Source organism: Ranitomeya variabilis, chromosome 6, assembly GCF_051348905.1.
Source record: "Ranitomeya variabilis isolate aRanVar5 chromosome 6, aRanVar5.hap1, whole genome shotgun sequence".
NCBI classification, from domain to species: domain Eukaryota; kingdom Metazoa; phylum Chordata; class Amphibia; order Anura; family Dendrobatidae; genus Ranitomeya; species Ranitomeya variabilis.
This window is the reverse complement of record NC_135237.1, coordinates 74,514,930-74,526,507: the sequence shown is the minus strand read 5'-3', so window position 1 is coordinate 74,526,507 and position 11,578 is coordinate 74,514,930. Positions and strand designations below refer to the sequence as shown.

Here is an 11,578-nt window from a genome sequence, read left to right as displayed (position 1 = left end):
ATCTCCTTCATACTGTGTTGTACTTTGTGAACTTTGTAACGTAACATTGTTACTTTCTAGTGGTCTATCTTGAAATTGTAGAGATTGCACAGGATGCTGTGCGCCGGTCACATTTTCTATGTCATGTCGACCCTCTCTGCTTTTTCTAGCTGCTAATGACTGTTTAGCGCTCACCAACATTTTTACACCTCGCTTTACCCCCTTAGCTCTAGATTAAAGTGAAGGATGGAGTTTTGTTCAATTTATTTAATTCAACCATTCTTAGACATAGAGGAGTCTCTAGAGGATTTGGTACAACTTCTACTGGAGTGATTACAGAATTAAACAAATTGGCTAAAACATATAACTTTGCAGTTTTGTTGGGGTCTGGCTTATTTGATGATAATTCAGAATAACTATCAAGCAAAGAGTTGAATGATTGTGAGCATTCAGAAAGTTTACTAATTTAGTCCCCATTCTATGTAATATGTCTGTGACCTCCTCTGGGAAAGAGGTTATGGATGTGCTGTTTTGGCAGAGTATTTTAAGAAGCTACAGTGGGGAAAATAAGTATTTGATACATTGCCAATTGTGAAAGTTTTCCCACCTACAAAGAATGGAGAGGTCTGTAATTATTATCGTAGGTACACTTCAACTGTGAGAGACTGAATCTAAAAATAAAAAAAAGAAAATCACATTGTAGCATTTTAAATAATGAAATTGCACTATATATTGCATGAAATAAGCATTTGATTACCTACCAACAGCAAGAATGTTGGCTCTCACGGACATGTTTGTTGTTCTTTAAGAAGCCCTCCTACTCTGCACTGATTACCTGTATAAATTGTATCTCTTTGAACTCGTTACCTGTATAAAAGACACTCGCACTCCAACCTCTCCACCATGGCCAAGACCAAAGAGCTGTCTAAGGACACCAGAGATGACATTTTAGACCTGCACTAGGCTGGGATGGGCTACAGGACAATAGGCAAGCATCTTGGTGAGAAGACAACCACTTTTGGAACAATTATTAGAAAATGGAAGAAACACAAATGACTGTCAAACTTCCTCAGTCTGGCGCTCTATGCAAAATTTCACCTCATGAGGTAAGGATGATTCTGAGAAAGTCAGGAACCAACCCAGAACTACATGTGAGAATCCGGTCAATGACCTGAAGATAGCTGGGACCACAGTCTCAAACATTACCGTTAGTAACACACTACACCGTCATGGCCTAAAATCCTGCAGGGCATGCAAGGTCCCCCTGGTCATGCCAGCACATGCCAGGCCTGTTTGAAGTTCACTAATGACCATCTGGATGATCCCGAGGAGGCATGGGAGACAGTCATGTGGTCAGACCAAAATACAACTGTTTGGTATCATCTCCACTTGCCGTGTTTGGAGAAAGAAGGATGAATACAACCCCAAGAACACCATGAAGCATGGTGGGGGAAACATCATACTTTGGTGGTGCTTTTCTGCAAAGGGGACAGGACGACTGCACCGTATTGAAGGGAGGATGGATGGGGTCATGTATTGCGAGATTTTGGCCAACAACCTCCTTTCCTCAGTAAGAGCGTTAAGGATGGGTCATGGCTGGGTTTTCCAGCATGACAATGACCTGAAACAAACAGCCAGGGCTACTAAGGAGTGGCTCCATAAGAAGCATTTCATGGTCCTGGTTTGGCCTAGCCAGTCAGGTCTGAAGAGCTGAACCCAATAGAAAATCTTTGGTGGGAGCTGAAACTCAATGTTGCCCAGCAATAGCCTCAAAACCTGAAAGATCTAAAGAAGATCTGTATGGAGGAGTGGGCCAAAATCCCTGCAGCTGTGTGTGCAAACCTGGCCAAGAACTACAGGAAATGTCTGACCTCTGTAATTGCAAAGAAAGGTTTCTGTACCAAATACTAAGTTATGTTTTCTATTGTATCAAATACTTATTTCATGCCATAAAATGCAAACTAATTATGTAAAAATCATACAATGAGATTTTCTGTATTTAATTTTTAGATTCGGTCTCTCACAGTTGAAGGGTCCCTATGATAAAATTTACAGACCTCTCCATTCTTTGTAGGTGGGAAAACTTGCAAAATCGGGAGTGTATCAAATACATCTTTTCCCTTCTATATATGTCTTTTTAACTGATTTAGGGTACGGTCACACAATAGAATTTTTGCCGTATTTTTCCCACTTTTTTGTAATGAAAAACACGATATTTTACTGCCCCAGCAAAGTTAATGAGATTTCTGAAATCTCATGCACATATTGAAGCAGTTTCAAGGCTGCAGAATGTCAATTCTTTCAGTAAGTTTACAGTTTTTTTCACCCATTCTGATAAGTAGAAAAAATGGACCAGAAACGCCAGCAAAAATGTGGCAAAGTGCACATTTTTATGCAGCATTTTTCCTGCTAAGGCTTCGTTCACAGTAGCGTTGTGCCCCTATATTTAACATGGGGGGGCGCATGGACATGCGTTGTCTTGCGTTTTGTGACGCATACGTCATTTTGGTGCAACTGTCAGGGCGCAGAGGACGCTGCATGATGCAGTTTTTTCTGCGCCAAAAATCATGCAAAAAATGAACGCATGCGTCACAAAACGCTGCGTTGTGCATGCGTTTTACATGTGTTGTGCGTTGTGTCGCCGATGCTGTGCCGCACAACGCAAATGTGAACGTAGCCTAAGAGACATATTTTTGGTACATAACTGTCTGCGGCAAATACTTAATGTGTGCATAGACTCTTATACTGGTAATAGTGTATGGCGTTTCTGCTAGGCTGGTTTCACACTTGCGTTGGGCAGAGCTGCGTAGTTCCTCCGCTAAGCCCCGCCCACTGCCGCACCTCTTCCATTCAGCTCCGCCTACATCGGCATGCATCCTGCATACTTATCTTTAACATTGGGTACACAGGCCATGCGAATGTATGCGGATGCCTCCACATGAATCTTTTGATGCTGCTCCGACTGCAACGAAATGTAACATGTTGTGTTCGATGCAGTTCGGCGCAGCGTCAAAACAACGCATGCAGAGGCATCCGCATATATTCGCATGGCCTACGTACCCAATGTTAAAGATAGGTACGCAGGACGCATGCACACGTAGGCGGAGCTGAATGGAAGAGGCGCGGCAGTGGGCGGGGCTTAATGGAGGAATTACGGAGCTCTGCCCAACGCAAGTGTGAAGCCAGCCGTGGAGGTGCATTTGACATGTGAATTTGACAAATTTGTATATTGCTTGGACTTCTGAAGTGTGGCTTCGCAGAAATGACTTGACCGACATCACATATGTTTACTTAACAAATCGCCGTTAATGGAGTAAATTTGACAGATTTGTTTTGCAGAGGTAAAACAGATAACAATGTCTTACAGTTCTCTCTTAAAGGTCCTTTATATTTTTCGGTTAATGCCTGAAGAATTGGGGTAATTGCAGACATGTTGTGCATTTAGGGGCGCCTGTATACACTAATGTGGTCTCTGCTCTACTTTACAAATAAGTGGTAAAGGTGCAACCATTACAGGTCCACTTTGCCGGAGCAGTATCTAAATACTAAAGGATTGATGATTTCTTGACCCGCTGCTGCCGATCTATGTACAGTTACAGAAACGTTGCTCATTTTTTTTGTCGTTTTCGCCTGAAACAAAAAGTCAATGTAAACTTTGTAAGGTACAGTATATACAATCAAAAGATAAATATTGCATTGCATATAATTTAACAAATGTAATGTCGTGAAAGTCAATATACAACTTAAAAGATTGATTTGAGGTTCTAAGAGCAGATGTTTGACAGTTATTAGTTGCAGTGATAGACACAATACTATTTCCATCATTGACTTTTGCTGTGCTATGGTTAGAATATTCTCTTGAAAATTGATTTTCTTCTGTTTAGTATATTTTCATACTGTAAAGACATAGTAGGAAAAAAATTAGTAATAATTCAATTATGTATTAACTCTTCCAGCATGTTGCGACGATCTTAAAGAGAATCTGTCAGCAGGTTTTTGCTATGTAATATTAAAACAGAATGATGTAGGGGCAGAGACCCTGATTATAGAGATGTATAAGTTATTGGGCTGTGTTTGGCTGTTTGAATACAATCAGTGTTTTATCAACAGGAGATTACCACTAGAGGACTAGGTGTCTCATGCCTCCTAGTCCAACTCCTATCACTGCTTAGCAGCTTCCTGTCAATATACAATGTACACAGAAAACTGTCAATCAGTGGTGTGGGCAGGAGGTGAGAGGGTAATACAGGGCTCAGCATCCTAGAACTATTAGTTCTGCAGCAGAAAAAACTGTGATTCTCTAATAACAGCTGTCCCAAGTAAACTACAATATACATCACTGGAATCAGGATTTCTGCTGTCAAATTACATAGCAAAAATCTCCTGAAAGATTCCCTTTAATGTCCTCTTTTGTTTTTTTTTTCAGGAACTGTAGAACAGAATTTGCTTTCCATCACCGGCTCCATCTTAAAAATGCTAGAAAAAATGATTAGCTTCATTTCCAAAAAATGTCAGATCTTAAAAGTTCAAATTATTCTATTAAACTCAGAATTGATAACCTGTTCTAAAATGTCATCGATATATTTTTTTCTGTCACAGCAGAGTAGTTCACAGGTGGCAAATATGCCTCAGAGTTCAATTTCCTGAAATGCCGCTTTAACCCCTTCACGACATGCGCCGTACTAGTACTGCGCATGTCGTGTCTCCCCCTTTGATGCGGGCTCCGGCGCTGAGCCCACATCAAAGTCGCGACATGTCAGCTGTTTTGTACAGCTGACATGTGCGCGCAATAGCGGCGGGTGAAATCGCTATTCACCCGCCGCTATTAACCTGTTAAATGCCACTGTCAAACGCAGACAGCGGCATTTAACTACCGCATCCGGCCGGGTGGCCGGAAATGACGTCATCGCCGACCCCCGTCACATGATCGGGGGTCGGCGATGCATCAGGATGGTAACCATAGAGGTCCTTGAGACCTCTATGGTTACTGATGCCGGCCTGCTGTGAGCGCCCCCCTGTGGTCGGCGCTCACAGCACACCTGCATTTCAGCTACATAACAGCGATCTGATGATCGCTGTTATGTAGCAGAGCCGATCGGGCTGTGCCTGCTTCTAGCCTCCCATGGAGGCTATTGAAGCATGGCAAAAATGAAAAAAAAAAGTTTTTAAAAATGTGAAAAAAATATTAAAAATATAAAAGTTTAAATCACCCTCCTTTCGCCCCATCCTAAATAAAACAATAAAAAAAAAATCAAACCTACACATATTTGGTATCGCCGCGTTCAGAATCACCCGATCTATCAATTTAAAAAAACATTAACCTGATCGCTAAACAGCGTAGCGAGAAAAAAATCCGAAACGCCAGAATTACGTTTTTTTAGGTCGCCGCGACATTGCGTTAAAATGCAATAACGGGCGATCAAAAGAACGTATCTGTGCCGAAATGGTATCATTAAAAACGCCAGCTCGGCACGCAAAAAATAAGCCCTCACCCGACCCCAGATCACGAAAATTGGAGACGCTACGGGTATCGGAAAATGGCACTTTTTTTTTTTTTTTTAAGCAAAGTTTGGAATTTTTTTCACCACTTGGATAAAAAATAACCTAGACATGTTAGGTGTCTATGAACTCGTAATATCCTAGAGAATCATAATGGCAGGTTAGTTTTAGCATTTAGTGAACCTAGCAAAAAACAAGTGTGGGATTGCACTTTTTTTGCAATTTCACCGCACTTGGAATTTTTTTCCCGTTTTCTAGTACGCGACATGGTAAAACCAATGATGTCGTTCAAAAGTACAACTTGTCCCGCAAAAAATAAGCCCTCACATGGCCATATTGACGGAAAAATAAAAAAGTTATGGCTCTGGGAAGGAGAGGAGCGAAAAACGAAAACGCAAAAACGAAAAAGGGCCGCGACTTGAAGGGGTTAAGCAGGATAAAATAATAGACGACAAACTGAAATATATACATTTGCCTTTTAATCAGGGGGATACAAATATTTGAATTCAATATTATTTACCTAATTCAGAATCAAAAAATGGCAGCGGCTGATGTCTGCTGGTTATCAACATTCAACTGCTTTATCTAAAAAGAACAAAACAATGCAATAAATGAATTGCTTTATTTCTATCATGTTTTAGAGGCGTAAATGAAATATAGTAAAAATATTGTGTGCAAATATATTAACAAAACCTCACACTTTTATATATTGTATAATCACATAGTAATAAATGCTTTATTTAAAGGAATGTCACCAGGTTTATGCTACCCTGAGAGCAGGATGGTGTAGGTGCAGGGACATTGATTCCAGTGATTTGTCACTTACTGGTCTTCTCAGTGTAGCTTTGATAAAATTGAAACTCTTATCTGCTGCAGATCTAGCAGTTTTCTGATTGCTGAGCTCTGTATAACCCCACCCACACCACTGATTGGCATGTATACACTGTGCATAGGCAGAAAGCTGCCAATCAGTGGTGTGGGCATGGATGAACTAACTAGAAGCAGCCAAATAGTCCTCTTGTGATAATCTCCTGCTGATAAAACTGTGATGTTGTAAAAACTACACTAAGCTACTCAGTAAGTGATACATCAGGGTCTCTGTACCTACTTTATACTTCTCTGAGATCAGATGTAGAAAATCTGGGACAGATTCACTTTATCAATTTCCCGACATGCGCCATATATACTGCATGATGATCGCGCAGGCTCACAATAAGAGCAGCCATTGATCAAATGCCGGTGTCAGCTCTATATGAGAGCTGATACCTTGCAGCAACACCCACATTAGGTGTTAGCACCCATTGCTGGTGTTTAACCCCTCTGATGCCGCTGCCAATAGTGACAGTGACACCGAGGGGTATCGAAGGGATGGAGCTCCTTTTCTGCGCCCATCGACAACGCAATTGCAATCGCATTGTGCTGATATTTTCCATAGTGATCCCTGGCCGAAAGATGATCACAAAGTCACCCAGGGACGTTGGCCTATCAGTTCATACTCAGAGCATGACATGCCTCCTCCCTGTGTGAGAGAGGTCGAGCTAATGTCCTGCAATTGCAGAAGTATCGCAGAGTATTAGATCAGCAATCAGTCAGTGAAAAATTGATGTCCCATCCTGGGACAATGTAAAAAAAGTTATTAAAAATTATGAAAATATTTTTTTAAAAAATCACAAAATAAAAAACAAATAAAAGATATTACTCCAATAAATTCATTAATTTATGTAAAAATAAAAAAAACAACACATATTTGGTATCGCCATGTCCGGAATGACCTGACCTATAAAGCTGTCTCAGTGAACACAGTTAAAAAAAACCGAGGCACAGAACTATGCATTATCATCAAAAGAGATGGGTGAACTGTTGTGAATTCCGCTCTCGGGCTCCCTCCTGTGGTCATGAATGGTACTTTGGTGAGTTCTGTCCTTGGACACCCTCTGGTGGCTTTGAGTGGAACTGCTGATCTTTGAGGTTGGCTTTCTCAGCTGCCCTCGCTTATTGCTTCTGCTGGCTTTCCTATTTAACTCTGCCCAGGTCGTTAGTTCATGCCAGCTGTCAATGTCTCAGTACTGGTTCAGATCTCTCTTGGATTTCTCAGATGACCTGTCTACTTCAGCAGAAGCTAAGTCCCTGCTAGTTCATTTGCTGTTCATTGGTTTTTGAATATATTTCTCAGTACATGCTATGTTTCTAGTCCAGCTTGCTATTATGATATTCCCTTGCTAGCTGGAAGCTCGGTGTGGAGTCGGTGTGAGTCGGTGTGGAGGTCTTTTTGCACACTCTGCGTGGTTTTTGTAGTTTTTAATACTGACCGCACAGTTCCCTTTCCTATCCTCTGTCTATCTAGAGAAGATTCAGCCTCCTTTGCTAAAATCTGTTTCATTCCTGTGTTTGTTACTTCCCTCTTAACTCACAGTCAATATTTGTGGGGGGCTACCTTTACTTTGGGGAATTTCTCTGAGGCAAGGTAGGCTGCTATTTCTATCTTTAGGGGTAGTTAGCTCTTAGGCTGTGAAGAGGCGTCTAGGGAGAGTTAGGCACGCTCCACGGCTACTTCTAGTGTGTGTGATAGGATTAGGAATTGCGGTCAGTAGAGTTACCACCTCCTCAGAGCTTGTCCCAGGTTTTCTGTTTTAACCATCAGGTCATTTCGGGTGCTCCTAACCACCAGGTCCATAACAGTGAACATAAACAGTAAAGTTCAGGGTCTGTACCGAACACCTACTGTTTGGGCACAGACCCCAAACATGGACTTCACCACGAAGTCCATGTTACTGTTCGGGATTGACACTCCGAACATTGGGTGTTTGTCGCACTGTCATGCAGATGACAGCACGAGAAACATAGGTGACTCTGATCAGCCGTAAGATTAATACTACCATTCAGAGCGCTGCAGTTCTCACGCTGTCAGAGGACAGTGTGAGCTTGCAGCTGTGACTGGAAGTAAAAAGTTTACCTCAGTCACTGGCATCGGCCGATTGGGCTATTACTCCCATCAGCCTACGCCTGCTGCCGCTGATAACAGCTAGAGCAGACGACGGCTGATGGGAGTGTTCATCATCCGGCGTGTGTGCTCTAAATAAATGATTTTAAAAAAAAGTCTTGGGTTCCTCTGTATTTTTGATAACCAGCCAGACAAAACAACAGCTGCGGCTGCAACCCTCAGCTGTCAGCTTTAGCAAGGTGTTTTTTTTTTAATTATTCAAATAAATCATTTAAAAAAAACGGAGTGGGGTCCCCGCTATTTTTGACAACCTGCCCAGCTAAAGCAGGGAGCTGGAGGCTGGTATTCTCAGGATGGTAAGGAGCCATGGATATTGATCCACCTCAGCCGTGCGCTCTGGAGTGTCCCTGCATCAGGTGAGACATGCTTCCCCCAGGTCCCTCTCACAGGATCCTCGGATTCAGCACTTTTACGGCCTGAAAGTTTACTGGTATTAGTGACCATATTGAATGCTGAATGCTGATGATTTTCCTGTGATAGATGCTCATATACCTAACGCCATATATGGGGCAGTAGATATATAGGGAAACTTCCCCTGTTGGAGGAGCACATGGGGTTTAAAGCCTGTCTGCACCGTATTGACATTGTAATTATGGAGATATACAATTAATGGTCTATGCAGGGCATCCCATTAGTCCTGGTGTCTTTTCTTGCACTTTTGTGTTATATGCACTGTCAGTAATATGTCATGTGCTTGCATTTTTTAATAACGCTTTTATTGTGTGTTTTTGTTACAAATAAAAGTCTATTTATTTTATAATGAAACAAAGCTTCCTTTGGTCCTCTTGATGTGATATGGCACAGTTAAGGGAGATAATAATAGTATTTTGTGACAAATGGGTGTCGCAATAATGATCCTGGAAATTGTGTTAACTATATTTAACTATGTAGCTCACAAATTATGAGTAGACATGGCAGTATAACACATAGCTGTCAGATAGTAATTGTCTTGTGGTTTTTCTACAGCAAGCCGAATCTTCAACATCTGCCGAACAACATGTCAAACCACTACCCATCCACCCATTATTCACATCTGGACTATCCTTTTCAATAAGCACTACTGGTTTTTCATTAGATTCAAAGGTGTGAACTTTGATGTGTGTTTTGGGTCATCATCTTGGAAAATGGCTCCACTATGCCCAAACCCTAGTCTTAAAATTCTAAAAGTGGCAAACAGATTTTGAGATGCAACTCTTAACATTTGGTCAAACTAATGCATTTTTGGGCTTTCTGTTAGAACATTTTTGTGGAGCTCAGTATTGTCTAAGATGTCTTTGACTTGTTTCTCAAAGACTGCCAGTATTTCTGGAATTGCCAAATAAAGCTGTGTTAGTACAATGAAAATATGATGTTATGTTAGAATCGGGGATATCATTTAAGTTACCTAATGTTCTGCTTGTACATAATGAATTTTAATTTATTTTCAGTTAATATATAACGTTTTGAAATGCTTAAAGCCATATGACTACACATTATATAATAAATCTGTTCAAAACATTTTGCAATTATAATATTAGCTTGGTATTCAGATATACTATTTAATGAGATAAAAACATTGCACACAGAACAGATGGTTTCACAATCAAATTTCAAGTGCAAGTAAGGTTGAAAAGAATTATCTGCACTGAACAATATTTATTTCAAGAAAGTTGTAATTAATTTGTCCCAAACAAAGAAAGAAATGATTTATGAGAATGTTTAATTGGACAATTGAGATCTTTGCTGGTTTAGTCTACAACTACGCTACTAGTGTTCTAAAGATACATCAGCCGTTTAGGGTTGTGGGTAGTTAACAGAAACCACTATTGTGTGGTATCATGTAAATACCTTCAATGACATGGAAAATGGAAAACATAGGTTATCCTTAAAAGAACAAAATCCAATAGTTATAATATGCTAAAGGCAACTAGAAACAAGTACTGTACTGACTAAATATCATTCTATAGACCTCCAGTTCAGCAGTACAATAAGCCTGTGTTCTGTCACAAAACTTTAAAACTAATTAAATTACTTTGTTGATTCTTTTTCCAGTCTACACTGCAAAGCTGTCATGTTAGAAAGCAGGAAACACAAGCATATTGTGTTTTATCTACTAGACTCTGTAAATATATTTTACATGGTCTGCCACAAATATACAATATATTAACAAAATCATCACAGAAACATTTCAAAATATGTTTATACCGGGAACCTAATTTAAATAACAGGTAATCTTCTGATGGTTCTACACATTCACACAAATAAAACATATCTATATTTATGATGTGTATTTCTAAAAATGCAATACTTTCAAAAGGATTGATCAAAAAATGCAAAATACATACTGTAATTGCATATTGATGATTAAATTATTTAGTTTTTCAATTTCTGGTGACTCGTCATTTATTTTGATCACGTGTGAAATAACTAATTTTTCAGGGTGCTACAAATATATATTTTTCTTCTTTTAGTTTTGCTGTTTGAACATCTTTATCAAATCTTATCCAAAAGAATTGCCCTGGTTTTGGTCAGCTTTATTATGTTCAATTATATATACAGTATATACTTTATGTGGCTGTTAGTGAGATTCAGAGAAAATCCACTTGGATATGAGTGGTGAACAGTCTATTGCTATCAAACTTTATTACCAAGGATGTTATCAACTGCATCTCAACCTAGATCTTAACCAATCTCCACTGCTTTCATTGGTGAATGTGTCATTTTTAATTCTTATTTTTCTTAACAAAACTGAATTCATTTTAGAATTTCAAAGGAAATCGTAGGATGTCAAGTTGATTTGGATTCCAAGTGTACCTTGAAAAAAGACGTTTAAATATTTCTGTAAGTCATCTTGGGTGAACTCTTCAGCTATTCTGTCAACATGTTCTTTGCTTTCTATAAATTATCTTCCTCAGAATTATCTCCGGCTCTTTTTTTAAGCAAAATTCTTGAAATAGAACAAAGATATAGCCGATGTGATATGTCAGGGCCCGAGAGCAGACATTGATCATTTATAACAATCCCAAAAGACTCCGTCACTTTGAGAAGAAAAAAATAATGTTAGAAAAATCTTAGAAAGTTCATGAAGATGATAGTACAGCTGGAATTCCACTGCCACAA

At 39.8% G+C, this 11,578-nt stretch overlaps 1 long non-coding RNA gene across 1 annotated transcript; it reads right to left on the bottom strand.

Moving 5' to 3' along the window:
• Positions 1-3,522: 3,522 nt before the first annotated feature.
• On the bottom strand, positions 3,523-11,312 carry LOC143783452 (uncharacterized). Its single transcript, XR_013217179.1, has 3 exons — positions 11,273-11,312; positions 5,999-6,063; positions 3,523-3,609 (listed from the first exon to the last, which is right to left on the bottom strand). It is a non-coding gene; the product is annotated as an uncharacterized LOC143783452 (long non-coding RNA).
• Between the last annotated feature and the right edge of the window lie 266 nt (positions 11,313-11,578).